This window comes from Panthera leo, chromosome D1 (genome assembly GCF_018350215.1).
Source record: "Panthera leo isolate Ple1 chromosome D1, P.leo_Ple1_pat1.1, whole genome shotgun sequence".
Classification (NCBI taxonomy): domain Eukaryota; kingdom Metazoa; phylum Chordata; class Mammalia; order Carnivora; family Felidae; genus Panthera; species Panthera leo.
In genome coordinates this window covers 108,907,088-108,934,103 of record NC_056688.1, presented here as the reverse complement: position 1 = coordinate 108,934,103, position 27,016 = coordinate 108,907,088, and the positions used below count along the sequence as shown (strand labels likewise).

General features: G+C 39.7%; 1 protein-coding gene across 3 annotated transcripts in view; it reads right to left on the bottom strand.

Moving 5' to 3' along the window:
* The window catches only part of PACS1 (phosphofurin acidic cluster sorting protein 1), a 152,769-nt gene that overhangs the window by 101,450 nt on the left and 24,303 nt on the right, over positions 1–27,016 (bottom strand). The window contains exon 1 of one of the 3 annotated variants that reach the window (XM_042905695.1): positions 12,481–12,658. The exons of the other annotated variants lie outside the window; for them this stretch is intronic. The gene's annotated coding sequence lies outside the window, so the exon portion shown is untranslated. Of the gene's footprint in view, positions 1–12,480; positions 12,659–27,016 lie in introns of those variants that run through there. 3 annotated transcript variants of the gene reach the window in all.

Here is a 27,016-nt window from a genome sequence, read left to right as displayed (position 1 = left end):
TTTAATAAATCATTAAAACAACTACTGGGAAATCTTCTTTGCTTTTTAAAATGTCTCCTAATATATAATAGGAGTCCACAGACTGATAATAATCATTAAACACTTATTGGTGCCAGGAGTTTTAAGAACACAATCTCATTTAATTCTTACAAGGTCATTCTTTTTTTTTTTTTAATTTTTTAAATGTTTATTTTCCAGAGACAGAGACAGCGAGAGCAGGGGAGGGGCAGAGAGAGAGAAGGAGACACAGAACCTGAAGCAGGCACGAACTCAGGAACCACGAGATCATGACCTGAGCCGAAGTTGGACACTTAACCTCTGAACAACCCAGGTGCCCTACAGGGTCATTCTTTTAAAAAAAAAAAAATTTTTTTTTTGTTAATGTTTATTTATTTTTGACAGAGAGAGAGAGACAGAGAATGAGTGGGGGAGGGGCAGAGAAAGAGAGAGAGAGAGAGAGAGAGAGAGAGAGACACACACACACACACACACACACACACACACACACACACACAGAATCCAAAGCAGGCTCCAGGCTCTGAGCTGTCAGCACAGAGCCCAACTCGGGGCTCGAACTCACAGACCGCGAGGTCATGACCTGAACTGAAGTCAGACGCTCAACCGACTGAGCCACCCAGGTGCCCCCCTCCTTTAAAAAAAATTTTTTTTTTTAATGTTTATGTATTTTTGACAGAGAGAGAGACAGGGCATCAGAGGGGGAGGGGGAGGGGCAGAGGGAGAGACACACAGAATCTGAAGCAGGCTCCAGGCTCCGAGCTGTCCGCACAGAGCCCGCCTCCAGGGTCATTCTTGTAACTACATTTTTAGATGAGTGAACTAAGGCACACACAGTTTAGGTAAGTTGCTCAAGGGCATATTAGTAGCAAGTGACAGAGCCAGGATTCACATAAATCTATCTGACACCAAAGTGCATGCTCCTTCCACAATGCAGCAATGTCTTTAATGAGCTGAAAGATGCCTAGTGACTAATTTACTCACCAATCAACCCTATCATTTAGAGACTTGTAGGCAGATTAAAGGACTTTCCTAATGTCCCCTGGTTAGTTTACAACACAACCGAAAGCGAACCCCATATTTCCTACTCCTCAAACAAGCACGTTCTGTATTCATTTTGACTCATACTAAATCTTTTTGAAAAACATTAAAAATTCCCCCATAAACAAATTCAAAATAGACAAAACAAGAATGATGTAAACACCTGTTACTGTGCACTGAGGTGTGTATGCATTATGTTTTAGTGGCAGATAGGAAAAGTCTCAGTTTCTATACATGCTAGTTGCAACTAGCAGCTAACAGAAGTTAACAGGATTTTATGCATTCCTTTGACCACTATCAAGTGTTCAGCCTCCTGCTTTTCAGTAGGGCATTGACAGCATTGAAGCAGGAGATGGCAAAACCTTTTCTATAAAGGGCCTAAATATTTGAGGCCTTGTGGATTGTGCCATTTCTGTTGCAAATACTCTATAGTTTTAAGGAGAAAAAAAGTAGCCACAGACAATACAGATGAGCGCAGTTGTTGTGTTCCAACAAAATTTAATTTATGGATATGTAAATTTGAATTTCATATAATTTTCACGTCACAAAATATTATCATTCTTGTGATTTCTTTGAACTCCTTAAAAAGATATGGCTTGTGGGCTACAGAAAAAGGCAGTGTACCAGAGGGCATCTCCCCATTCTGCATTAAAATAAAGAAGTACTGGGGCGCCTGGGTGGCTCAGTCGGTTGAGCCTTCGACTTCGGCTCAGGTCATGAGTTCACGGTCCGTGAGTTCGAGCCCCGCGTCGGGCTCTGTGCTGACAGCTCGGAGCCTGGAGCCTGCTTCTGCTTCTGTGTCTCCCTCTCTCTCTGACCCTCCCCCATTCATGCTCTGTCTCTCTCTGTCTCCAAAATAAATAAACATTAAAAAAATTAAAAAAAAAAATAAAGAAGTACTTTAGGGGTGCCTGGGTGGCTCAGTCAGTTAAGCATCTGACTTCGGCTCAGGTCACGATCTCACGGTCTGTGAGTTCGAGCTCCGCGTTGGGCTCTGTGCTGACAGCTCAGAGCCTGGAGCCTGCTTTGGATTCTATGTCTCCCTCTCTCTCTGACCCTCCCCTGTTCATGCTCTGTCTCTCTCTGTCTCAAAAATAAATAAACATTAAACTAAAGAAGTACCTTCCCTCAGAAGAGAGCAAAGGAAAAGCATCCAGCAACATAGCAAGGCTATGGTCTTTTTTCTCCTCTCAGTTCTGATGCCAATGATGCAGGAAGCCTTCGGGAACATCCCTCAGTCCCGCTTGGGGGAGGTGTCCCACTTTTGTGTTCTCACTCAAACTTGGGCCTATCTCTATTCTAGCACTTATCACAACATACTATGATTGATTATTCAATTGTCTGTACTTCCCCAAGCATGAGGGCAAGCAATGTTTTCATTTGTTTTTTAATTTGTATTCTGACATGGATGCTCAAAAAAAGTGGGAAAGATAAAAGAGGAACAAGCTCAGAAATTTTTTAAAAATTTTATGTCTACTTATTTTTGAGAGAGAGCATGCGAGCATGTGCGATCGGGGGAGGGGCAAAGAGGGGGACAGAGGATCCAAAGCCCGCTCCATGCTGACAGCAGACCGCCGGATGCGGATGCGGTGCTCAAACCCATGAATCGTGAGATCATGACCTGAGCTAGTCAGACATTCAACTGACTAAGCCACCCAGGCGCCCCCAAGTTCAGAAATTCTTACCTTTATACAGTATACCTTTATACAAGCCTCTGTGTCACACAGATTCGATGGCACACACACCTGGGGTGTAAATCAGTGGTGCACATACTTTTTGCATATGTTGTTTATGTCCCATAAATATGCACAAACACTTCAATCTGTTCTGTACTGTTATACCTGCTCAAGGCCAGGCCTCTGATTAACTTGTTTAGACTAATCTAGATAAGAAGGATCTAGGCATAAATTTAAAATGACCCCAGGGTCAGGGCACCTGGGTGGCTCAGCTGGTTGAGCGCCGACTTGGGCTCAGGTCATGATCTTGTGGTTCATGAGTTTGATCCCTGCATCGGGCTCTGTCTGAGCTGACAGCTCAGAGCCTGGAGTCTGTTTCAGATTCTGTGTGTGTGTGTGTGTGTGTGTGTGTGTGTGTCTGCTCCTCCTCTGCTCACACTCTTTCTCTCTCCCCAAGAATGAATAAACATTAAAAAAAAAAATGACCCCAGGGTCTCCAGAAAAACTTCAGGGTATTCTGGGGTTCTACAGAGCACAAATGGAAAAATCCCTGTCCTACAAAGTAGCCTCAAAAAAGAAATGACGTCTTCAAATCATTTAAAGAAAACATGAAAAGCCACATTACCCAATACAATATGAAAATCAGGGTGTGTGGGTGGCTCAGTTGGTTAAGCATCCAATTCTTGATTTCGGCTCAGGTCATGATTTCACAGTTTGTGAGAGTGAGATCGAGCCCTGTATCTGGCTCCACGCTGACATGGTGCTTGGGATTCTCTCTCTCTCTCTGCCCCTTCCTTGTGCACATACATACGTGTGGGCTCTGGCTCAAAATAAACATTTTTTAAAAATTAAAAAAAAAAAAGAAAATCAACATGGAAAAGTCTACCTCATCACTATCACAGGGATAAACATCTTTTAATCACACAAAGTCAGATGGCTGACCCTCTACTGCAGGGTTCTTAACCTTTCCTTTGTCATGAGTCCCTTTGGTAGAATGCAGAAGCCAACAGACCCCTTCTCAGAACAATGCTTGTGAATATATAAAATAATATGCAGTTTTAAAAAAGAAACCAGTTACAATAATAACTAACCCACACTACCTCCCCTGTAACATCCTGACTTTTTTCGCTGCTTTATTTTTATGCTTAGCATTTGTCACTAACAAACTATACTATTTTGTGTTTTGTTATTTAGTAGCTGTCTCCACAGCTAGAACCTAGTTTTCATGAGGGCAGAGAAGTTTATCTATTTTGTTCATCCCTCTATTCCCAAAACCTACAAAATGCCTGACATATAGTAATACCTAATGTATATTTGTTGAATTATTATAATCCCTGTCTCCTGGGGCACCTGGGTGGCTCAGTCGGTTGAGCGTCTGACTTTGGCTCAGGTCATGATCTCACCGTTTGTGAGTTCGAGCCCCGCGTCGGGCTCTGTGCTGACAGCTCAGAGCCTGGAGCCTCCTTTGGACTCTGTGTCTCCCTCTCTCTCTGCCCCTCCCCTGCTCACATTCTCTCTCTCTCTCTCTCTCTCTCTCTCTCTCTCTCTTGAAAATAAACATTAAAAACAAAAATTAAATTCCTGTCTCCTAAGAGCTATACTCTAAGGACAAATCAAAGCCAGTTCTACTAGAAATCTGTCATCCTTAAGAAAGATAATATATAATTCTTCATATTTACAAACACCTTCTTGGTAGACACTGGAACCCTCTTATAAGCACAATCTCATTCATTCACAGTAAACTTAATATCTAATGATGAAAGGCAAAGAAATGACATAAGGTACATAAGGCAAATGCTTCATCAGGGAACAAAATCCATGGGCCAGGTCTGCTTTTTCACTCTGTTCCTTCACTTTACCCGTTGCCTTCTGAAGCTTTTGCTGCATTACCCTAAAGTATAGAATTGTTCCCGCTAAAGGTATCTATCTAGTTATACACTACCAATAAGAGACACTTCCATGGGATCTGGCTTTCATAGGATCCAAGAAGACTCATTCGTAACAAATAGCTAAACGCTCCTTTGCAACCAAGTTCTAGAATTTCCAACTTCTTCCAAAGGCAATTCTTAAATAGAGGAAATGGTTTTCTTTTAAAATTAATCTTTGTTTTAATGTTCATTTTTTTAATGTTTATTTACTTTTGAGAGACAGAGAGTCAAAGCACAAGTGGGGAAGGGGCAGAGAGAGAGAGGGTGACGCAGAAACTGAAGCAGGCTCCAGGCTCCAAGCTGTCAGCACAGAGCCCGAGCGGGGCTCGAATTCATGAACCATGAGATCATGACCTGAGCCAAATTCAGACGCCCAACCGAAAGAGCCACCCAGGCGCCTCTCTTTTAAAATTCATCTTAATCACAGTAAAGTAAAAGGAATGAAAACTCTCAGACATGATGGGCTACCTATACTGTTTGTTTCATATAATCCTAAGAGAAAGCAAGCTCAAAGCCAAGACAACTAAACCCACAGAGAAATGTAATGATTTCTACTAACTGCAGTACTTCACTCTATAGCGTGATAACAAATTAGAATGACAAATCAGAAACCGAAAAAAGAAAGAGGGGGAGGAAAGATGAGGTTAACAACAAGGTCAGTTAATATGAAAGAAAACAGCGTCCTCCGACTGTTTCATAACTAAGTAAGCCGTCAAAACCTAACATGAAGGCAGTTTGGGCTAACCTCCTTGGGTGGTTAAAACAAACGTCAGCCTGCTCTCCACCCCTCTATTTGCCCAAAAGTAGAGCTGAGAAAACACGCTTATATCATGGGGATTTTGAGATATTCAAACACATCTGCTTAAAATGCAACTTTCTAATTCTGCTTCAATATCAGAATTTTTCATATTTGTACATCTGCCTACATCCTGGAAAAGAAAATGTGAAGAAGCAGCCTTTTGGTGTGTGTTTGCTAATAAACTAGCAACAGCTGGTCATCAACAGAGGCTGACTGAAACTTCCACAGCGATGATGTGCATTGACAGGATATCAAATTAAAACACATACACACACACACCAATGGAGAGAGAAAACATTTTTCACATATGCTTGACTCCAGCTCAACGAGAAAATATTAACCTAGAGCAACCATTACCACCAACAGCTGATTTCTTATATCAATCTAGTTCTAATCCTTAGCCATGTATGCTTCTTTTGAACTAACTAGGTAATTAAAAACTGTAAGATAATTTTGCAACTACTTATAGTGCTGTTGCTTTATAATCACACCTAAAAAGAAAGCCCTGAAGACATAAGGCTAATTAAGACCTACGGTCACACAGAACTTACATTTAACCTATTCTTCCAAAGCAAAGATTTCAAATGGTGTCCCAACATTAAAACATCAGTGAAGTACTCCATACCTCAATAAACTTTAAAAAAAAAAAAAAAAAAAAAAAAGGTAGTATAGTTGGTGGGAATGCAAACTGGTGTAGCCACTCTGGAAAAGAGTATAGAGGTTCCTCAAAAAATTAAAAACAGAACTACCCTACAACCCATCCAAAGGATACAGGAGTGCTGTTTTGAAGGGGTACATGCGCCCCAATGTTTATAGCAGCGGAGCTATCGACAATAGCCAAAGTATGGAAAGAGTCCAAATGTCCATCAACGGATGAAGATGTGGTGTGTGTGCATGTGTGTGTGTGTGTGTGTGTGTGTGTGTATATATATATATACACATATATATGTATATATATATATATATATATATATATATACACACACACACACATACACATATATATGTATAATGGAATATTACTCAGCAATCAAAAAGAATGAAATCTTGCCATTTCCAATAACATAATCTTGCCATTTCCAATAATGTAGATGAAACTAGAGTGTATTATGCTAAGCGAAATTAGTCACAGAAAGACAAATACCATGACTTCACTCATATGTAGAATTTAAAAGATAAAACAGAGGAACATAAGGGAAGGAAAGCAAAAATAATATAAAAATAGGGAGGGGGACAAACCATAAGAGACTCTTAAATATAGCAAACAAACTGAGAGTTGCTGGAGGGGCTGTGGGAGGGGGGATGAGCTAAATGGACAAGGGGCATTAAGGAATTTACTCCTGAAATCACTGTTGCACTATATGCTAACTAACGTGGATGTAAATTAGAAAAAAAATAATAAATGAAAAAAATGAAAAAAAAAAGAAATAGAGGCACCTGGGTGGCTCAGTTGGTTGAGTGCCTGACTCTTGGTTTCGGCTCAGGTCATGATCTCACAGTTCATGAGTTCCAGACCCACATCAGGCTCCACACTGACAGTGCAGAGCCTGCTTGTCCTCATTCCCTCTCTCTCTCAAAATGAATAAACTTAAAGTAGTATAATTATACAAATGAACAAAAAATGAAAAACCCTACAACCACAAATTTATTTACATTAATCTAAAATAAACTAAGTATTTAGGGTATTAGTTAAATAAACTGTGTTTGGTCCATTCTGTGGAATACTACATAGTCATTAAAAAGAATGAAAGAAGGGCACCTGGCTGGTTCAATCATTGGAGAGTGCAACTCTTGATCTCGGGATTCTGAGTTCCAGCCCTATGCTGTGTGTGGAGATTACTTAAAAATAAAATCTTAAAAAAAAGAGAGAGAAGAAGAATGAGAGAGACCTTTAAGTACTAAAAAATGGAAAAATCTCCAAGATACCTTGTTCAGGAAGAGTAAGCTGATCAATTCATACTGATTCTACTTCTGTAAAATATTTATGTGAATCTGTGTATATATATTGTATGTGAATGCTTGGGAAAAGATCTAGAAGAATACATGCCAAATTCTTAATAGTGATTTTGTCTGAGGAGCAGGGAGAAGTGAGAGAGCTCTGCCAGGATTTTCACATTATATTCTGTGTATGGCCTAAATATTTTATAAGGCTGTAGTCATATTTCACTTGTGTATAAAAAGTCTTTTTTTTTGAGAAGGGGACGCAACTGAGTGAGGGACAGAGAGAGACTGAGAATCTCACAAGGGGTAGAGAGAGAAAGAGAAGCAGGGCTCGTGTTTTTTACCCAATGCGGGGCTTGAGCTCACCCGAAGTAGGGCTCGAATTCACCCAATGTGGGACTCAAACTCACGAACTGTTAGATCATGACCTGACCCAAAGTCAGATGCTTAACAACTGAGCCACCCAGGTGCCCCTCAAAAAGTCTTAATAAAGGAAGAAAGGACTAGATGATTCTATGAACTAAAGGAAAGAAAAACAAGATGAAAATATGTTTGATAACAAATAAAGTATAATGTCAGAGCAAGAGTTTGACTATTAGTCTTCTAGCTACCATATCTCAATGTAAATAGCTTTTAGTTCACCCATTATGTTGACAGTAAAGGATGAATCATAAAGAATAAGATTTCTGAAGTGGTAAGTCTACTATGATCAAAATGATGATAGATGTTAAACTAGATTTACTGTGGTAACCACTTTTGCAACATATACAAATATCAAATGTTCATGTTGTATACTTGAAACTAGTATGTCAATTATACCTCATTAAAAATATATACAAGTCATATCTAAAAGAACTGAGAGTTTATTTAAAAAAATTTTCTTTATGTTTATTTATTTTTGAGAGAGAGACAGAAAGAGCGCAAGCGAGCAGGGGAGGGGCAGAGAAAGAGGGAGACACAGAATCTGAAACAGGCTCCAGGATCTGAGCTGTCAGCACAGAACCCGATGTGGGGCTCGAACCCACAAACTACAAGATCATGACCTGAGCCAAAGTGGGATGCTTAACCAACTGAGCCACCCAGGCACCCCAGAACTGAGAGTTTAAAATGTACACTTCTTATGTCTTCCTATCAAGCCAAATGAACTACAAATATTTTCTTGTTTATTGTAAAACAGCCATATTTCCATTGAAAGAACTTGTTCTTTGGAATTGAAATCCAACTAGCCTTGATGGCAAGTTCCATCTGAAAATTACCAATAGCACTGAAATTAAAAAGATGCTCTGCCAACTAAAGTTAGAGGACAGGAGACCCAAAGAATGTTGGTACTGATTCAGAAACAAGAATGCTTGCACGTCTAGGATGAGTCGGCAGACAGCTAGGAGATCTTGAAATTTAAAGTTATTGGCTCAAAAAGTAGAAAAGTAAGACAAAAGAAATCCAAAATGCACTTAGATGCAGAGACCAGAAGTTTTTTAACTTTACTGAAGTATAGGTTATATGCAATAAAATGGACCCGTTTTAACTGTACATTTTGATGCTTTGACAAATGTACACACTTGTGCAATCACCACCATATTCAAGACACAGAACATAACATAACATAGCCTTCCCCAGAAGGCTTTTTGTGTCTCATCCGAGTCAAACTATTCCCATGTCTGGCCCCAGTTAAACATTTTTGTCACTATAAATTTTTTTTTTTTACATTTATTCGTTTTTGAGAGACAGAGAGAGACAGAGCACAAGCGAGGGAGGGGCGGAGAGAGAGGGAGACACAGAACGGGAAGCAGGCTCCAGGCTCTGAGCTGTCAGCACAGAGCCCGACGTGGGGCTCGAACTCACGAGCTGTGAGATCATGACCTGAGCCGAAGTCGGACGCCTAACCAACTGAGCCACCCAGACGCCCCACATTTTTGTCACTATAGACTAGATTTGTCTTTTCTAAAATTTCATATAAATGGCTCTTCTGTGTAAGGCTTCCTTTTACTCAGCATAATGTTTTCAAGGTTCATTCCTGTTATATCATTCCTTTTTTTTATAAAAAGTTTTTATTTATTTAAGTAATATCTATATCCAAAGTGGACCTCAAACTCATAACGCCAAGATCAACAGTCGTATGCTCTTCAGATTCTGTGTCTCCCTCTCTTTCTGCCCCTCCCCTGCTCTCTCTCTCTCTCTAACAATAAACGTTAAAAAAAAAAAAAGTTGCATGTTCATCCAACTGAGCCAGTCAGGCACTCCAGCGCTTCATTCCTTTTAATGGCCAAATAATAGTCTATTGTATGGAGCCCAATTTGTTTATCTGTTCATCTATCAATGGACATTTGGGTTGTTTCCAGTTTGGGATTATAATGATTCAGTCTCTATGAATATACGAACACCAGCAGCTCTGATGGCTTTCAGTTTCTAACTCAGTACGGTCCACACACTCTCAGTTCACCACAGCTCCAACCCTTACACTGGCTCTATAACCATGAGAAAAGGAATCAGTCATTCAACAAATAGATATTAAGGACCTACTGTATGCCAGGAACTATTCAGGCACTTGGGATACAGTAATAATTAAGACCGTACAATCCCTCTTCTGTACAACTTACAATCTTTTGGGGGAGACAAACAAAAATAAACAGGAAAATTTCAGACAGGATATGTAACAAATGTTAAAATAATATATTAACAGTGTGCCAAATTCAAGTCCAGCACCCAGGGAAGGCCTATCTGAGCTGAGATCTGAAGACACAAATGAGATAGCCATGTAACATCTGAGATTAAAGCACTCTAGGCAAAGAGAACTCCAAGTGCAAAGGTCCTAAGGACACAATGAACTTCTCTCCAAAAAGTAGAGAAAACGCCAGGGTGACAGAAATGTAATGAACCAGATTAGGTGAAGGGCTAAGAGATGAAACTGAAGAGGTAGGCAAAAGCCTATAGGCCATAATAATAAGTTTGGGTTTTATTGGAGGGTATTAAGCAGGAAAGTAAAATAATCAGATTTGCATTTCAAAAAAGACCGCACTGGCTGTGTACACAATTGTAAAGGGAAAGAGTGGAAGCAGATCAGGTAGGTGGCTACTGCATAACGCAGGTGGTGTTGACTTGGACTACGGGGAAAGCAAAGGAAACATGAGAGATCAGGATGGTTTTAAGACGTCCTAGAAGTAGAATCAACAGGTCTTGCTAATATGTTAGATATGGTTAGTATAAAAAAGAAGAATCTATGACAATTCCTGTGTTAGACTTGGGCAACTGGGTGGTTGACAGTGCCATTTGCTGAAACGGGGAAAACTAGAGGAAAAATAAGTTTGGAGTTGTAGGGAGAATCAAGAGTTCTTTGCTAGTTAGGCTAAATTTATGATGCCAATTGAACATCCACAGGCAGATGTCAAATAGGCACTTGGATATATGAATTTGTGGTTAAGAGGAAAAGTCAATGCTGGATACATAGTATTAGGGAATAGTATCTGAAACCAAGAAGCAGATTATACAATTTTGCTTCTGAAAGTAATATACATATACCTTGGTGCACCACCATCACACCAGATAAATAGGACTCCAAAAACAATTTCACTTGGAATCAGAGGTAAGGGGGATAGGAAGGGATGAATTTTATATCTGAACACACACACACAATGCTGAATTTAAACACTTTTTCGAGACTAAACATAAGGGATACCTGGGTGGCTCAGTTAAGCATCTGGCTCTTGATTTAGGCTCAGGTCACGATCTCATGGTTTGTCAGATCAGGCCCCACATTGCCTCCACACTGATGGCGCAGAGCCTGCTTGGGATTCTCTCCCTCCTTCTCTCACAAAATAAGTAAATATTTAAAAAAAAGATTAAGCATAAGATTTCAAAGAAATGTTGTGGCTGTAGCAGGCAGTCTTTGGACTGTAAAAGACCCCTAGAGATACATTTTCATCTCTCTCTGAGTATTTCAGGGAAAAAGCTGGAGAAGCATCAGAATACGCAACAATTAACAACTATCTATACAGACTGCACCACTGTGTCTGTAGCTGTGGGGATTACAAAAAGATAGAGTAGTACAATTGTTAAGGACATGGACTTGCATGCAGTCTTTAGAGCCAAACAGATATAGGTTCAACTCGTACCCTTGCTACCTATTATCTGTGGAAACAATAACTCTCATAACGTTACCGTAGGGTTAAATGATGGAATACTTACAATGCACTTAACCATAGTCTCTGATTAAACATTAACCCCTAATACTGTCTCTCTCCAGGGTCTCACTGTCTAATGAAATCTACAAAGTACAAATTTCTAAAAGAACAATAATATAAACTACATACGAAAAGTGCTAAACATGGTTGGTAGGGTGGTCAGGAAGCATTGAAATTTGGGCTAAAGAAGATTATTACAGAGAAAAAGGAAGGCTTTTAGCTTTTATTTACTTTTATTTTTATTTGAGGGGGAATAATTTAAAAAAAGAAAGAAAGTGAAAATGTGGACAAGATGAGAACTACCATTTACTGAGAACTTACTGAGAATTCTTGCTTATCGGTTCTTTTAAAAAAAAAACTTCTTTAAGATATAATTCACATGCTATACAATTCATTCACTTAAATTTTATAATTCAATTTTTGTTAGTGTATTTACAGAGTTGTGGAACCATCACCACAATCCATTTTAGAAGACTTTATTCAACCCAAAAAGAAATCCCATACCCATCAGCTAGCAGTCACTCCCCATTTCCCCTCAACTCTACAAGCCCTTGGCAAACATTAATCTGTTTTCTAACTCTACAGATTTTCCTATTCTGGTAACTTCATATAAATAGAATCATATAATATGTGACTGGCTCCTTTCACCGAGCATAATGTTTCCAGAGCTCATCTATGTTGTAGGTTAATCTTTACTTCATTTTTTTGGCAAATAAATTCTACTGTATAGACATTTTCTTTATCTATCCATCAGTTGATGAACATGTGGGTTATTTCCACTTTTTAACTATTATGAGTAATGCTGCTATGAACACTCACATATAAGTTTTATATGGACACGTTTTCATTTTTCTTAAGTATACACAGGACTCCCCCCTCCCCCCCCCCCCCCCCCCACTTACCCATGGTTATGCTTTCTACGATTTCAGTTAACTGCAGTGAACCATGGTCCAAAAGTGGATGATCTTCCTCTGGTGTACTGTCAGAAAGTCAATAGTTACCTAACACCACATCATAATAACCATGTCATTCATCTCGCTTCATCTCATCATGTAGACATTTTATCATCTCACATCATCACAAGAAGGGTGAGTACAGTACAATAAGATATTTTGAGAGAGGCGTGCTGCTCCAACTCTTGTTTTCAGCTCAAATCATGATCTTACGGAGATCAGGGAGCCCCAAGTCGGGCTGCACATTGACAGCATGGAGCCTGCTTGGGATTCTGCCCCCCTCTCTCTCTGCTCCCCTCTGCCCAAAAAAAGATATTTTGAGAGAGACCACATTCACATAACTTTTATTACAGTATATTATTATAGTTGTCTATTTTATTATTAGTTATTGTTGTTACTGTGCCTCATGTATAAATTAAACTTTATCACAGGTATATACGTATAGGAAAAACAGTATACATAAGGTTCAGTACACTCCATGGTTTCAGGTATCCACTGGGGTCCTGGAAAGTATCCCCTTGGATAACAGGAGACTGCTGTACCTAGGAGTGGAATTGCTGAGTTTCACAGTTAAACTGCTTTGTCTTTTGAAGAATTGTCCACACTGTTAAAGGAAACACGGTCAGCTCCAAATATTAAAATGACAGTAACTAATTACCTAACATTTCTGGGCAACTGAAGTTACTATCACTTTTCATACTTTCAAATTGTTTATATGGTTTTTAAGTTTGTCATAAAAAGTCTGTAGGGAAAGGTAAGCATGCAGAAAATAAAGAGCAGATCAACAGGCCAGTAAAAGAGAACACTATACCTTTACATCCTCCTTGAAAAAACTGAACACTTCCTGGGACAAACTGGATACAAAAGCCAACATTATAGTCATTTGTGAGAAATGAGAAAAAGAGGTGCTTAGTATCAATTAAGTGCACCCATGTATATAGGATAGGTGTACGAATGGGAAAGCTACACGACCAAGTGAAATGTTTTGCCAACTCTTCTATCCTCTTAAAAGACTGTCGACTGCATTCTATGTTCTCTTTTATGGTCCAAGGTCAAAGAAACAGTGGAAATTTCTTTTATACTGATCAATTAATTTCACTAGTTTATTTTTCCCTTTGTTGTGTGGCTATTAGAAAATTTAAAGTACATATATCTGTAAATATTCTAAAAGCCAACAGATTGGGGCACCTGGGTGGCTCAGCTGGTTAAGCATCTGACTTCAGCTCAGGTCATGATCTCACGGTTCGTGGGTTTGAGCCCGGAGTCGGACTCTGTGCTGACAGCTCAGAGCCTGGAGCCTGGAGCCTGGAGCCTGCGTCAGATTCTGTGTTTCGCTCTCTCTCCACCCCTCTCCCACTCCTCTTCTGTCTGTCTCTCTCAAAAATAAACAAATATTTTTAAAAAGTCAATGGATTATATACTTTAAATGAGTGAATTCCATGGTATATGAGTCAGATCTCAATAAAGTTGTTTTGGGTTTGTTTTTTTTTAAGTACATGTGTGGCTGGTATTGTATTTCTATTTCACAGTGAGTTTCTCCATTTCTGAAGTTACCATGAGTCAGTTAGTAATAATGAGAAAAGAAGAAAAAAGGTGAAAAATCACATTTATTTCCTGTTCATATCATAGCCTTTGTGATGGGCCTATTTAAATTTTTTAGCGTTTATTTATTTTTGAGAGAAAAAGAGTGTGAGTGGGAGAGGGGCAGAGAGAGAGAGAAGGAGACACAGAATTGGAAGCAGGCTCCAGGCTCTGAGCTGTCAGCACAGAGCCCGATGTGGGGCTCAAACTCACGCGCAGTGAGATTATGACCTGAGCTGAAGTTGGACGCCTAACCAACCGACTGAGCCACCCAGGCGCCCCTGTGATGGACCTATTTAAAAAGCAATATAAAATTATACAGCTAATAAAAAAGAGAACCATCTACAGAAGAAATTAACTTTAATAATTACAATGGACAGTAAGCAGAGTATTAGGGAATATTCCACATGAGGATAGAAAAAAATGGAATAAAGAAACCAAAAATATATAAGGCCAGCACTACAATCAAGAAGACCAAGAAAGTCCCACAACAACGAACACCTAGTAAATGTTCAATACATGTTAGATGGAAGGACAGAAGAGATGGGTGAATGAACAAGCACATTTGGAATAGAAAGATAAAAGGAAGGATAGTAGAAAACAAAAAAGATACTTAATAACTTTTTAAAAGCCTCTACTACAAAATTATAGAAGTAATTGAAAATTAGCTCAGTTTACATGTCAGCAGATCACCTGTCTGGGGGAAGTTTACAACCCAAGGACCAGAAACATCAGAGACAAAGAGCTGGGCACAGAAGCATCCAAAAAGAGAAGGATCACAGAGAGTATCTAGCAGATTTTGAGTATTTTGTGGAGTGTGCTAAGAAGTAAAGACATGGTGCCTCAGTTGGTTGAGCACCCAACTCTTGATTTTGGCTCAGGTCATGATCCTGGGATTGTGAGATCAAGCCCCATCTCAGGCTCTGAGCTGAGTGTGGAGCCTGCTTGAGTGTTGGGTTTTTTTTCCTCTCTCTTTCTCTCCTTCTGCCCTTCTCTCCCACTCATGTGCATGAGTGCATGCTCTCTCTCTAAAATGATATTAAAAGAAAAAAAGAAGTAAAGACATGCCATTAAAATCAGGAGGCATTTGGTAAGAGCTTTAGTACTTTATCAAAAGATCATGAAGCAATAAGGCATGCAATAAGTGCTTTTTGATTATTTCAAGACCATGAATCATCAGTGAGACCAGTGTAGGAAAAGGCTACTCCCTCTAACTCCATGCTGTTAGAGAAATCAATTATACTCTCATAAGCGTGTCTGAGCACAGGCAGGAAAACCAGCTCAGTTTAAAGTGTATGGCAACCAAGACCAACTTAATTTAATGTTATATGTATCCCCCTGAGAGGAGAAAATGTTGGCTGATTATGTAAGGAATTCTCTGGAGTCATAACGTATCAAACCACTTATGCCATTTATATAGTAAGAACTTCACAAAATGCTGCATCAGTAATTGCAGTTTCATAAACAGAGTATTACTGTTGTCTGACAACCTCCTTTATCATTTATTAATGGCAAACAGTAGGCTCTGACAGGAATAGTTTTCACTTAACACCAGGAATTGCCTTTGGAGAAAGCTAAGAGATAAGGAAAGAGAACCAAAGGTTCAACTCAACTTGAAGAAAAGAAATAAGAAAAAAAAAAAGTCAGTAATTTTCAATAGAGTATGAAAAGGAAAATCATTGGTTGTTAAATTAACACAGTTAAATGTCTGAGAAGTAGAGGTTGAGAAGAGGGGCTGGAGTAACCATAGCTGACAGGACTAAAGGCAGGCGAAGACAAAGAGGGTTTGCCCTAGAGTTCGAAGGAACTGCCTTCTTGTCACTGTATGCGTGATTTCCTCATATTACTATGTTTTATGCTATTATGCACAAACCATGGATATATTTATTTAAAGACGTGCAAGAATATACACGACCATCCCAAAGAAGCTTTCCTTGACACATGTATACACCCCTACAGTACTTATCACCCTTCTCTGTCTCCTGTATAAACTGAGCTTCATGAGGACAAGGTACAGGCTATCCCCTGAATCTAACATGGGTTTGGCATCTCATCTGAAGCATAATGTTATTTGTTCCAGTAAAAGAAATGACACTTGGTATGGACTGAATTGTGTATCTCCCTCCTCAAATTCGTATGTTGATGTCCTAACCTCCAATGTGACCATATTTGGAGACAGGGCCTTTAGGGAGGTAAAGTTAAATGAAGGCATAAGAATGAGACCCTAATCCGGTAGGATTAATGTCCTTATAAGAAGAGACACCAAAGATCCATCTCTTTCCCTCTCTCTCTGTGTGCACAGAGGAAAAGCCATGTGATGACACAGTGAGAAGTGGCTGCCTCCAAGTCAGGAAGAAAGGTCTTAATAGAAACCAGCCCTTACGGCACCTTGATCTTGGATTTCCAGTCTCCAAAACTATGAGAAAATGAATGTTTGTTGTTTTGTAATGGCAGCCCACAATGACTAATGCAACACTCAAACTAGAATACAGATGTTCTCTTGGTCTCATTGTAAGTTGTAAGAAGGCAGCTCCTTAGCAGGAGACTATGAGATGGTATCATGTGCAGGACATCAAGGACATCAATACTTGTCTTTCAAAGCTAGGATGAGAGGGGTAGCTGGGTGGCTCAGTCGGTTGAGTGTCCAACTCTTGATTTTGGCTCTGGTCACGATCCCAGGGTCATGAGATCAAGCCTCGTGTCAGGCTCTGTGCTGAGCATGGAGCCTACTTGGGATTGTCTCTCTTTGTCTCTCTCCCTCTGCTCCTTTCCCCCAGTTGTTCTCTCTTTCTAAATAAATAAATATACATATACATATACATATATATATATATATACACACACATATACATACATATATATATATATTTTTTTTAATGCTAGAATTAGATTTTTTATAAGTGGGTAGACTAGGCTAGGTCCTGCAAGCTAGTTATGCAGACTCAAGAGCCATATGCCATAAGCCAGACTGTTGTACTTCTGACATTTTCTGTACTCATTTCCCTATTGGTCTTGGTACTAAAACATTTCCTGGAGATCTCTAGCCAATCTCAGTTATGTCAAAGCAGGACCAAGAGAAGGTGTTTTCCTTTTTGCTTATTAAAGGGAAAAACAAGGGCACCTGGGTGGCTCAGTGAGTTGAGCATTCAACTTTAGCACAGGTCATGATCTCATGGTTCATGAGTTTGAGCCCTGCATCTGAGCTGACAGCTCAGAGCCTGAAGCCTGCTTCGGATTCTGTGTCTTCCTCTCACATTGTCTCTCTCTCTCTCTCTCCTGAAAATTATATAAACATTAAAAAATTTTTTTTAAAAAGGGAACAACAGTATCCCTGGGGTCAAGGTAGTACGGTGTAACAGTCATATAAGAAGATTCCAAGTAGAAGGTGAAACTCAGTGTCCTAGCCACTTCACTCATTCAACAAATATTTACTAAGCGCTTACCATACAACTGACCCATATCTAACCACTAGGGATCCAACAGCAAAACCCCTTGCCCTCACAGAGGAGCTTTCATTCTAGTTGGGAGAGTGGAGGAGATAGTAAACAATAAGTATATTTTATAAGGAAATATAAAATATATAAAAAGTATATAAAATATATATTAAAAGTGTGTTAGAAGTTGACAAGTGCTGTGTACAAAAAGAGGTAGGAATGATACGGGGGCAGGGGGCTCAGGGCAGACCTAACTGGGAAGGTGACCCTTAGGCAAACACTTACAGGAAGAGCAAGAATGAACTGTGTATCTACCCAGCAGAGGCAGGACAAAGAAGCAGGTCATGTCTGACATTTTCCAGGAAGGGCAAGATTTCTGTTGACAGAATGGAGGGACCTATGAGGAAGCAGTAGGTGATCAAATTAGTAAGAAAGGCAGAGAGTCATTTTAGGTAGGCTCTCGTAGAGTACTTAGAAGGGTGTTGACTTTTACTTTGAATTAAACGCGAAAAGGTACTTCATCATCTTCCCATTGGTTAAACTTGGGAGGTAAGATTGTGGAATCCCTCTGTATTTTGTTTTGTACTGCAGAATTCCAGCTCCTAACAAGACACTCAGATGAAGCCTCGAGGCAATGGCTGGAATGCTATATATAACCTAGAAATGTAGTTTGGTAGAACAAACACAAACACCTATTGGAAACTCATCATATTCTTAGGAGATACAGAGAGAACAATTTTGCACATGGAAAAACTGAGACACAAAGAAAAGACCTATCCATGTTTTCAAAGGCAGTCTGAAAGTGAAATGGGAAGAAAACCAAATGAACTCCAAACGAGTGCAGCCAAAAGGAAACACTGCCTTTCTAAGGCACAGAGGAAAAGCTAGCCAGAATGTGCATCTCAGACCAAGAGGAAAGAAGGGACATGCTCTCAGAAACACACTCTTACCCAACCACTCCTTTCCACCTTGCCTATTCATGTTCTATTTTAAATAAGAGGGGTTTTGTCTAAATGTAAGCCTCAAATCAGGCTCTAACCAAGGATGCTTACAGGCATACTTCCTGCTGGGAAGAATACTGTAACAATTTATGATGGGATAAAGTGAAACAAACACCTATCCATAATACCCATCAACCTTTCCAATGCTGAGATTCAATATGAGCCCCTATTTCTGATTACTGCATTATTTGTGATCTACAGTAAAGGTTATATATCTGGACATGGTACAGAGGTAGGGGCAGGCAAAGAAACATGGAAAAATTATTTATTTTAAAATCATTATTGAAAACATGAGGAAACAATAGTATTAAAGAAAATTTTGGAGAGAAAAAAAACACCCCAAAACCCATTGTCTGAAAACAATGATTTCATGTTGGTATTATCTTGCAGTCTTTGTCTATATCCACATATAATTTAGACAGGCAGTGTGCATGTAAGATTTTGACCCATCTAAACATGGTTCCACATTTCTAGCGTCTTCGTAGTTACTAGTTTTAATTGCTGCTTACTACTCCATTGTATCAATGAAGCGGTTTTCTAAACTTTGTTGGGAAAAAAGTATAACACATTTACGTTAACAGCATCATTGCCATCTAGACATATCATTCTTATTCTCTCAAAAGGCTCCAAATGTGTCTAGTGCAGAAGAGAAGCAAAAAGACTAAGGCAATAATTATTTATTCAGCAATTATTTACTGAGTGCCTAGCCTACTAAGTATCCAGCATTGATCCAGGCCCTGGGAATAGAGTAGTGAACACAAAAACCACAAAATCTCTAATTTCACGGAGTTTAAGTTCTAGTTGGGGGCGGGGGTGGGAGGAAAAAGACAATAAACAAGGTAACAAACGGAAAAAGGAATTCTTAGAGAAACTTACTTTCTCAAGCTATAGAGTGAATGATAAAGACAGAGCAAAACAAATTCCAAAGCTTCTGATTCACAACTATGGCTGTTCCTAATCTATACATTCAACACAGTCTTCTGACAGTAAACCCAGAAACCAGTTTCTTCTAGATCAGGGCTGAGCAAACTTTTCCTATAAAAGCCAGACAGTAAATATTTTGGGGCTTTGAAGGCCATAGGGTCTCTGTTGCAACTACCCAACTGTGTCATTATAGGGTGAAAGCTCTCATAGATAATGTGAAAATGAACGGATGTAGCTGTTGGCCAATAAAATTTTACTTAACAAACACCAGCTGAGAATAACACTTGGCCCGCAAGTTCTATATGGCTCATAAGATCCACTCAAACATTGTTAACCAGAAATAGAGAGAAGATACATATGCAATCCTCAGCTGGAAAATCCCATTGAGTTTTCCTCTGCAATGACTCATTTTGTCATTTCCTTTCCACTTCCATTGCCACATCCCCAAATCAGATTTTTATTACCTTTCACTTTACTACCTTTCACTTTCACTTATGTACATCCCCCTGCTTTTGCATATGCTATTCCTTTAACCCACATTCCCTTTCTTCCATTCACCACCTATTAAAATCTTCTCTGTAAAGTCCAGTTCAACTAACTATAAATTAGATAATATCGAGGACTTACTGTTAATTATTTCAGGAAGGATAATAACATTGAGGTTGTGTATTTTTCATAAGTGTTCCTATCTGAGGCACCTGGCTGAGTCACTGGAGTGTGCAACTCTTGATCTCAGGATTGTGTGTTTGAGGCCCATGCTGGGTGTAGAAATTACTTAAAGATTAAAACTTTAAAAAAAATAAAAATAAGTGGTGCTTGGGTGGCTCAGTCAGTTGAGCGTCTGACTTTGGCTCAGGTCATGATCTCCTGGTTCATGAGTCCAAGCCCCACATTGGGCTCTATACTGACAACTCAGAGCCTTGAGTCTACTTCAGATTCTGTCTCCCTCTCTCTCTACCCCTCCCCCACCTCTGTCTCAAAAATAAACACAAACATTTTAAATAAATAAACAAATAAATAAATGTGTCCCTGTCTTGGGACACCTGGGTGGCTCTGTCAGTTAAGCATCCACTTAGGCTCAGGACACAATCTCTCGGTTAGGGACTTCAAGCCCCACGTCCAGGCTCTCTGTTGTCAGCACAGAACCTGTTTTGGACCCTCTGTCCCCGCTCTCTCTCAAAACTAAATAAACATTTTTAGGAAAAAAAAAGTGTTGTTGCCTTTTAGAGATATATATAGAAATTGTTATAGAAGAAATGCTGTGATATCTGAGATTTGCTCCAAAATAATGGGGGGTGGGGTGCCAGGGTAGCTCAGTCAGTTAAGCCTCCAACTTCTGCTCAGGTCATGATCTTGCCCTTTGTGAGTTCAAGCCCTGCATTGGGCTCTGTGCTGACAGCTCAGAGCCTGGAGCCTGCTTTGGATTCTGTGTCTTTCTCTGTCTCTCCACCCCTCCTCAACTTGCTCAAGGGCACTGTGCGCACACGCATGCTCTCTTTCTCTCTCTTACTCTCTCTCAAAAATAAACATTAAAAAATTTCAAAATAATCTAGGGGTGAATCTGGGGGAAGGGAGTGGGGATACAGATGAAACAACCTTGAGCTGTTAATGAAGCTGAGTATTGAGTTCATAGGGATTCACTGCACATTTTCTCTATTTTTCCCTATTTTTAAAATTTTCCATGAAAGAAAGTTGAAAAAATTCCAGTTCAAATGCCAGATTCTACAGAGGAAGTAATGTCTTTTTTCCTGTACTACATGAGCATGTACCTCCATTTATTACTTCTTTCAATCTGCTTTGTACTCCTATTTGCTGTTTATACCAAGACAGTGAGTTCTTTAAGGACAGGTTCATATCACATTCATCTTTGTAACTTTCCCAACATGTTTTACATATAATTGAGATCTTTTATTGTCTGCTGAAGTTTATCTGAAAAAAGACCAAAATCAAAGAGACCAGAAAGAAAAACAATAGCAGGAGCACCTTACACTCCGGATCAAAATTCAATCTGAAAAACTTTTATCATATCTACTGAATCATTTACATAGAGCTCTTGGGCTATCCGTAGCTTTGAACTTTAGTCATCCAAACTACAAGTAGAAAATTGCAATCACTCCCTTCAACATTCCTGGAGCCTGGGGAGAGGGCAGGGAGGGAAAGATTTTTGTTCCTAAAAAGGAGATGGCATTATTCTCTACTACTGACTTCAACACCACTAGTATTTTCTTTTTTTTCTTTATTAAAAAAATTTTTTTTAATATTTCTTTATTTTTGAGAGACAAAGTATGAGTGAGGGAGGGGCAGAGAGAGAGAGAGAAAGACACAGAATCTGAAGAGGCTCCAGGCTCTGAGCTGTCAGCACAGACCCCGACGGGGGCTTGAACTCACAAGCCAAAGTCAGATGTTTAACCGACTGAGCCACCCAGGGACCTCAACACCACTAGTATTTTCAATCATCATCATCATCATCATCATCATCATCCCAATGAAATCAGAGTGGTTATCAGGTCAAGAGTTTCAGTGGAATCATGTGTCTGTCCTATTTATTATGCATCCATTACTTAGCTATACTGCAAATCCTCTCTCTAACATAAGAGAGAAAAAAATCTTCCTTCAGCCATTCAATGATGCTAATTATCACAAAGAACCTAGGTTGGTTTGATGTGAAAGAGATTAAAGAAGTTCCAATCAGGTAGCTCTGGCTTCAGATTTTAAATGTCCTAAGTGCCTCTGAAAGACTAGCAAATACACACTGCTATATTTAGCAAAAGGTTCTCTCAACCCACATTATATAAAATGAAAATAAAAACTCTGCTTCTGAAAGATGGCCAGCTTTAAAAAAAAACAAAACTTAATGGATAAAATGTGAATACCCAGGATCCTGGCCTGGAATGAAGAAATCTCATTTGCTGGGTCCACCACAAACAGCAAACAATGAGCAAGACACCACACTCTTTCAAGTGATCATCTATCCCATAGCTTTGCCTATAAGTTCCAATCCTGCCCATGGACTCATATGCTTACCATGTCTCCAAGTGTCTCCAATTTCCTGATAGGCAATTTTACTATATGCAAAAACACTTATTTCCAAAAAAAAAAAAAAAAAAAAAGCCATCAATGCACCTTCCCATTACCATTTTTCCCCTCCTTGTCTCCTTTGATGGCACATCTGCTTTAAGACTCCAGGAATATTAGGGTGCCCGGGTGGCTCAGTCGGTGAAGCGGCCGACTTCAGCTCAGGTCATGATCTCGCAGTTCATGAGTTCGAGCCCCGTGTCGGGCTCTGTTACGACAGCTCAGAGCCTGGAACCTGCTTCCGATTCTGTGTCTCCCTCTCTCTCTGCCCCTCCCCTGCTCATGCTGTCTCAAAAATAAATAAAAACATTAAAAAAAAAAATTAAGACTCCAGGAATATTGAGTACTCCTCTCTCTTCCTCATTCCTGACCACTTTTTCTTTAAACCTTGTCCCTCTCCATTCCTATTCTTGTTCCTATTCTCTGAGTCTAATCTTTATCCCTTCATAATTAAATAACCAAATCAGAAAACAGAATATGTGCACAGCTATTAAAAAGAATAGAGTAGAACAAAATCTCTTGACTTACAGGCATTTTTACAAGGTGTTCAGTAAGAAAAGCAAGATGCAAAAATCAATTTTAATATAATTCTATTTTTTAATGTTTATTTATTTTTGACAGAGAGAGCAAGAGCGAGCATGTGCGAGGCGGAGGAGAGGCAGAGAGAGGGAGATGGAGAATCCAAAGCAGACTCTGTACTGACAGCAGAGAGCCGAGGCAGGGCTTGAACCCACGAACCATGACATCATGACCTGAGCTGAAGACAGATGCTTAACCGACTGAGCCATCCAGGTGCCCCTATGATTCTATTTTTTAATGTTTATTTTTGAGAGCAAGCGCATGCGCATGCACACGCACCCCAGTGGGGGGAGGGGCAGAGAGAGAGGAGGACAGAGGATCCAAACCGGGCTCTGTGCTGACAACAGCGAGCCTAATGGGGCTCAAACTTACGAACCATGAGATCATGACCTAAGCCAAAGTCGGCCACTTAACTGACTGAGCCACCCAGGCTCCCCAGTATGATGCTATTTTTAAAACAATATCCCCAATCCACTATATGATGTGTATATACATTTTTATATTATACAAGAAAAAATATATAGAAGGATGAAGATATGAGTTACATGGTAGGGAGATAATTCAAAATGAGAAAATAAAGAGAAGGGGGAAATGAGGCAAGCAAAAGAGAAAACAACAGACTTCACTAAACAATATATATAGAAAATATGATCCCTTTTATGTATCTGTGTAAATATATATATATTTATTTTTTAAAGTTTTAAACAAAATGAAAAGTATTAAACAAATTCAAATGTACAAATGAAAGGACCTTCTATTCATTCAGAAAAATATTTTTAAATACTATGCTGATTTTATTTTATTTTTTATTTTATTTTTTTAACATTTATTTATTTTTGAGACAGAGAGAGACAGAGCATGAGCGGGGGAGGGGCAGAGAGAGAGGGAGACACAGAATCGGAAGCAGGATCCAGGCTCCGAGCCATCAGCCCAGAGCCCGACGCGGGGCTCGAACTCACGGACCGCGAGATCGTGACCTGAGCTGAAGTCGGACGCTCAACCGACTGAGCCACCCAGGCGCCCCACTATGCTGATTTTAAAACATGTCTACAGGGCACCTGGCTGGCTTAGTCGGTAGAGCATGCAACTCCTGATCTCAGAGTTGTGAGTTCAAGCCCCATGATGAATGTAGAGATTACTTAAAATTACAAAAATCTTAAAAAAAAAAAAAAAAAGTCTACAAATTATTTGACAGTCCTCTCATGAAAAGGTAGAAACAGGGGCACCTGGGTGGCTCAGTCGTTAAACATCTGACTTGGGCTCAGGTCATGATCTCACAGTTTGTGAGTTCGGGTCTCACATCAGGTGAACTCAAGCCCTGAGTCAGATAAGCCCCACTTCTCTCTCTCTCCACTCTCTCTCTCTGCCCCTCCTAAGATTCTCTCTCTGCTCCTCGCTCACTTGAGCCCTCTCTCTCTCTCTCAAAAAAAAATTTTTTTTTATTAAAAGAAAGAAAGAAAAAGTAGAAACAAATTCCTCTCCCCTTAAATATGGGGCTGGGCTTAGGCACTTACTTCCAAGGAACAGAATGCAGTGAAAATGATACTGTGTGACTTCATAGGCTAAGTAAGAAAAGGCAACATGGCTTCCACCTGGCTCTCTTTTGTAATGTGTGCCCTTGGAACACAGCCACTATGATGTAAGAAGAAAAAAGCCACATGGAAGGCCACCTATAGATGTTCTAGCCACAGCCCTGGCTGAGGTCCCAGCCAACAAGCTAGCATTAGCCACCAGACATGGCAGTGAAAGAGCCTACATATGATTCCAGCTCCCACCCAGCCTTTGAGCCATTCTGCTCCTTGAATGGAGCAGAGAATTCTTGCCAAGCTCTGCCTAAACTGCAGATTTGTGTGCAAAATAACATTGTCCATATTTCAAGTGACTAAGTTTTGGAGTGGCTTTTTTACATAACAATAGATAACAGGAACAAATACTATTTAAGATTTTACAGAGTAAACTAGGTTGCTTCTCACTTTCCACCTCTTTGTCCTAGGAGTCATGTTAAGAAGTTTACCATTTCTCTGTTTTCCTGCTTCCGTCTGCTAGTGTTCAAGGACATAAGGTACTCAAGTGGGGTACATACATGGCAAATGGAGAAGGCCAGGGTGGTTGGGAGGGAGGTCAATTACAATAAGCAAGTAAGTTAATGAATTGAGCAAATAAATAAATATTCTGAGACTAATGAAAGCCAGATTTCTCATTCTTGAAAAAAGGTACTTACAAACATGAAAAGCGGTAAGGCTAGAGAGAAACCCAAGGTATTATATTGAAATTAAAGATATGAGCTTGACAGGCACCTGGTGGGTCAGTCAGCTGAGCATCCAACTCTTGATTTCGGCTCAGGTTGTGATCCCAGGGTCGTGGGATTGAGCCCCACATTGGGCTCCATGTTGAGTGGGGAGCCTGCTTAAGATTCTTTCTCTCTCCCTCTCCCCCCTTTCCCCCTCTGCACATGCTCTCTCTCTAATTAAACAAAGAAGTAAATAAGATATTAGTTTGCACGGCTTTTAAAGATATATACAGAAATAGATAAAGAAAGAAATGAGAGAGAGAAAGAGAGAGAGAGAGAGCGAGCTGTACATACATACCTATATTTCTGGGCTCTGTCTGAAAAGAGCACCTAAAAGCAAGGACATCCTAAAGCACTGAGCACAACAAACCGTCAAATGTTGGTTTCTAAATACCATCCTCCATGAAAAGAACCTGGACTCCTTAGAGAAATGGCTGATTCCAGGAATAGGGCAGGGAAAATACAAGATGACCCTGGAACATCCTGTTGTTCTAGAAATCTAGAAGTGTTCAAAGAATGATAAGGACATATAAAAGGGAAACAGCTTGAAAGGGCTCCGGCTGACCAAAACTGGAGTAATCTGAGCATCAAAATAAATAATAATACTAACAAATTACAACTCAATGAATAAATCATAAATCTGAGTCCATACTGAAAGAAAGGTAGGGAGGGGGGAGGGAAGGAACGAGAAAACTCATCTTTACAGCAGAAGGCCAATTTATAAATGCAGAAGGCATAATGGAAACAAACAAAAATCATCACTTGGCAAACATATCATGGCTGCTGATTTAGGGAGGACAGTAATGCTGGTAGCTTGAATTTGATGAGGAATAATATACTGGCATAATCTCAAACTGTCTACACATAAAATACTTGTCAGTTATAAAAAGAAAAACAATGACTTTACAGTGAAGAAAAGCAGAGATAAGTGGCAGCCACCAACATGACCAGATGATCAAGGTTAACATCACTGGTAATGGGATTGCTTAATATCGTGTGTCCCTTGATATGAAGTACTGAGAATATTACACATCATTTCTATGATATTTTTGCCAAGAAATCATGACCTGAGTCTGGTCATGAGGAAATATTAATGGATTCAGCTTGCAGATCATCCTCCTGAATATAGGACTGTTGAGGACAAAAATGACAGTAAAAGACTAAGGGGTTACTGCAGGCTGAAGGACATGGAGGACATGACAATGAAGTCCACTGCATGTTCTGCACTGGGATCCTGGACCAAAATGGAAAAGGAAACATTGTTGGGGCAGCTGGCAAAATGTGAACAGGCCCTGTTGCTAAAGGAGTAGGTTTTTATCGATGTTAATTACCTGACTTAGATATGTAGTAGTTAATTAGGAGTGCCCTTGACTGGGGAAAATACACACAGAAATAGTATGGAATCACAGGACAACACATATGAAACTTGTTCTCAAATGGCTCAGAAAAACCAATTTAGAGAAAGATAGTCTAATAGAGTAAATATGGTAAAATATTAACAGTTTGGGAATCTGGCTGAAGTGAGAGGAATGTGGAAGTTCCTCCCAATCACAGACTGGAAGAAAATAGTACAAGTATATTTCATTTTACTGCGCTTCACA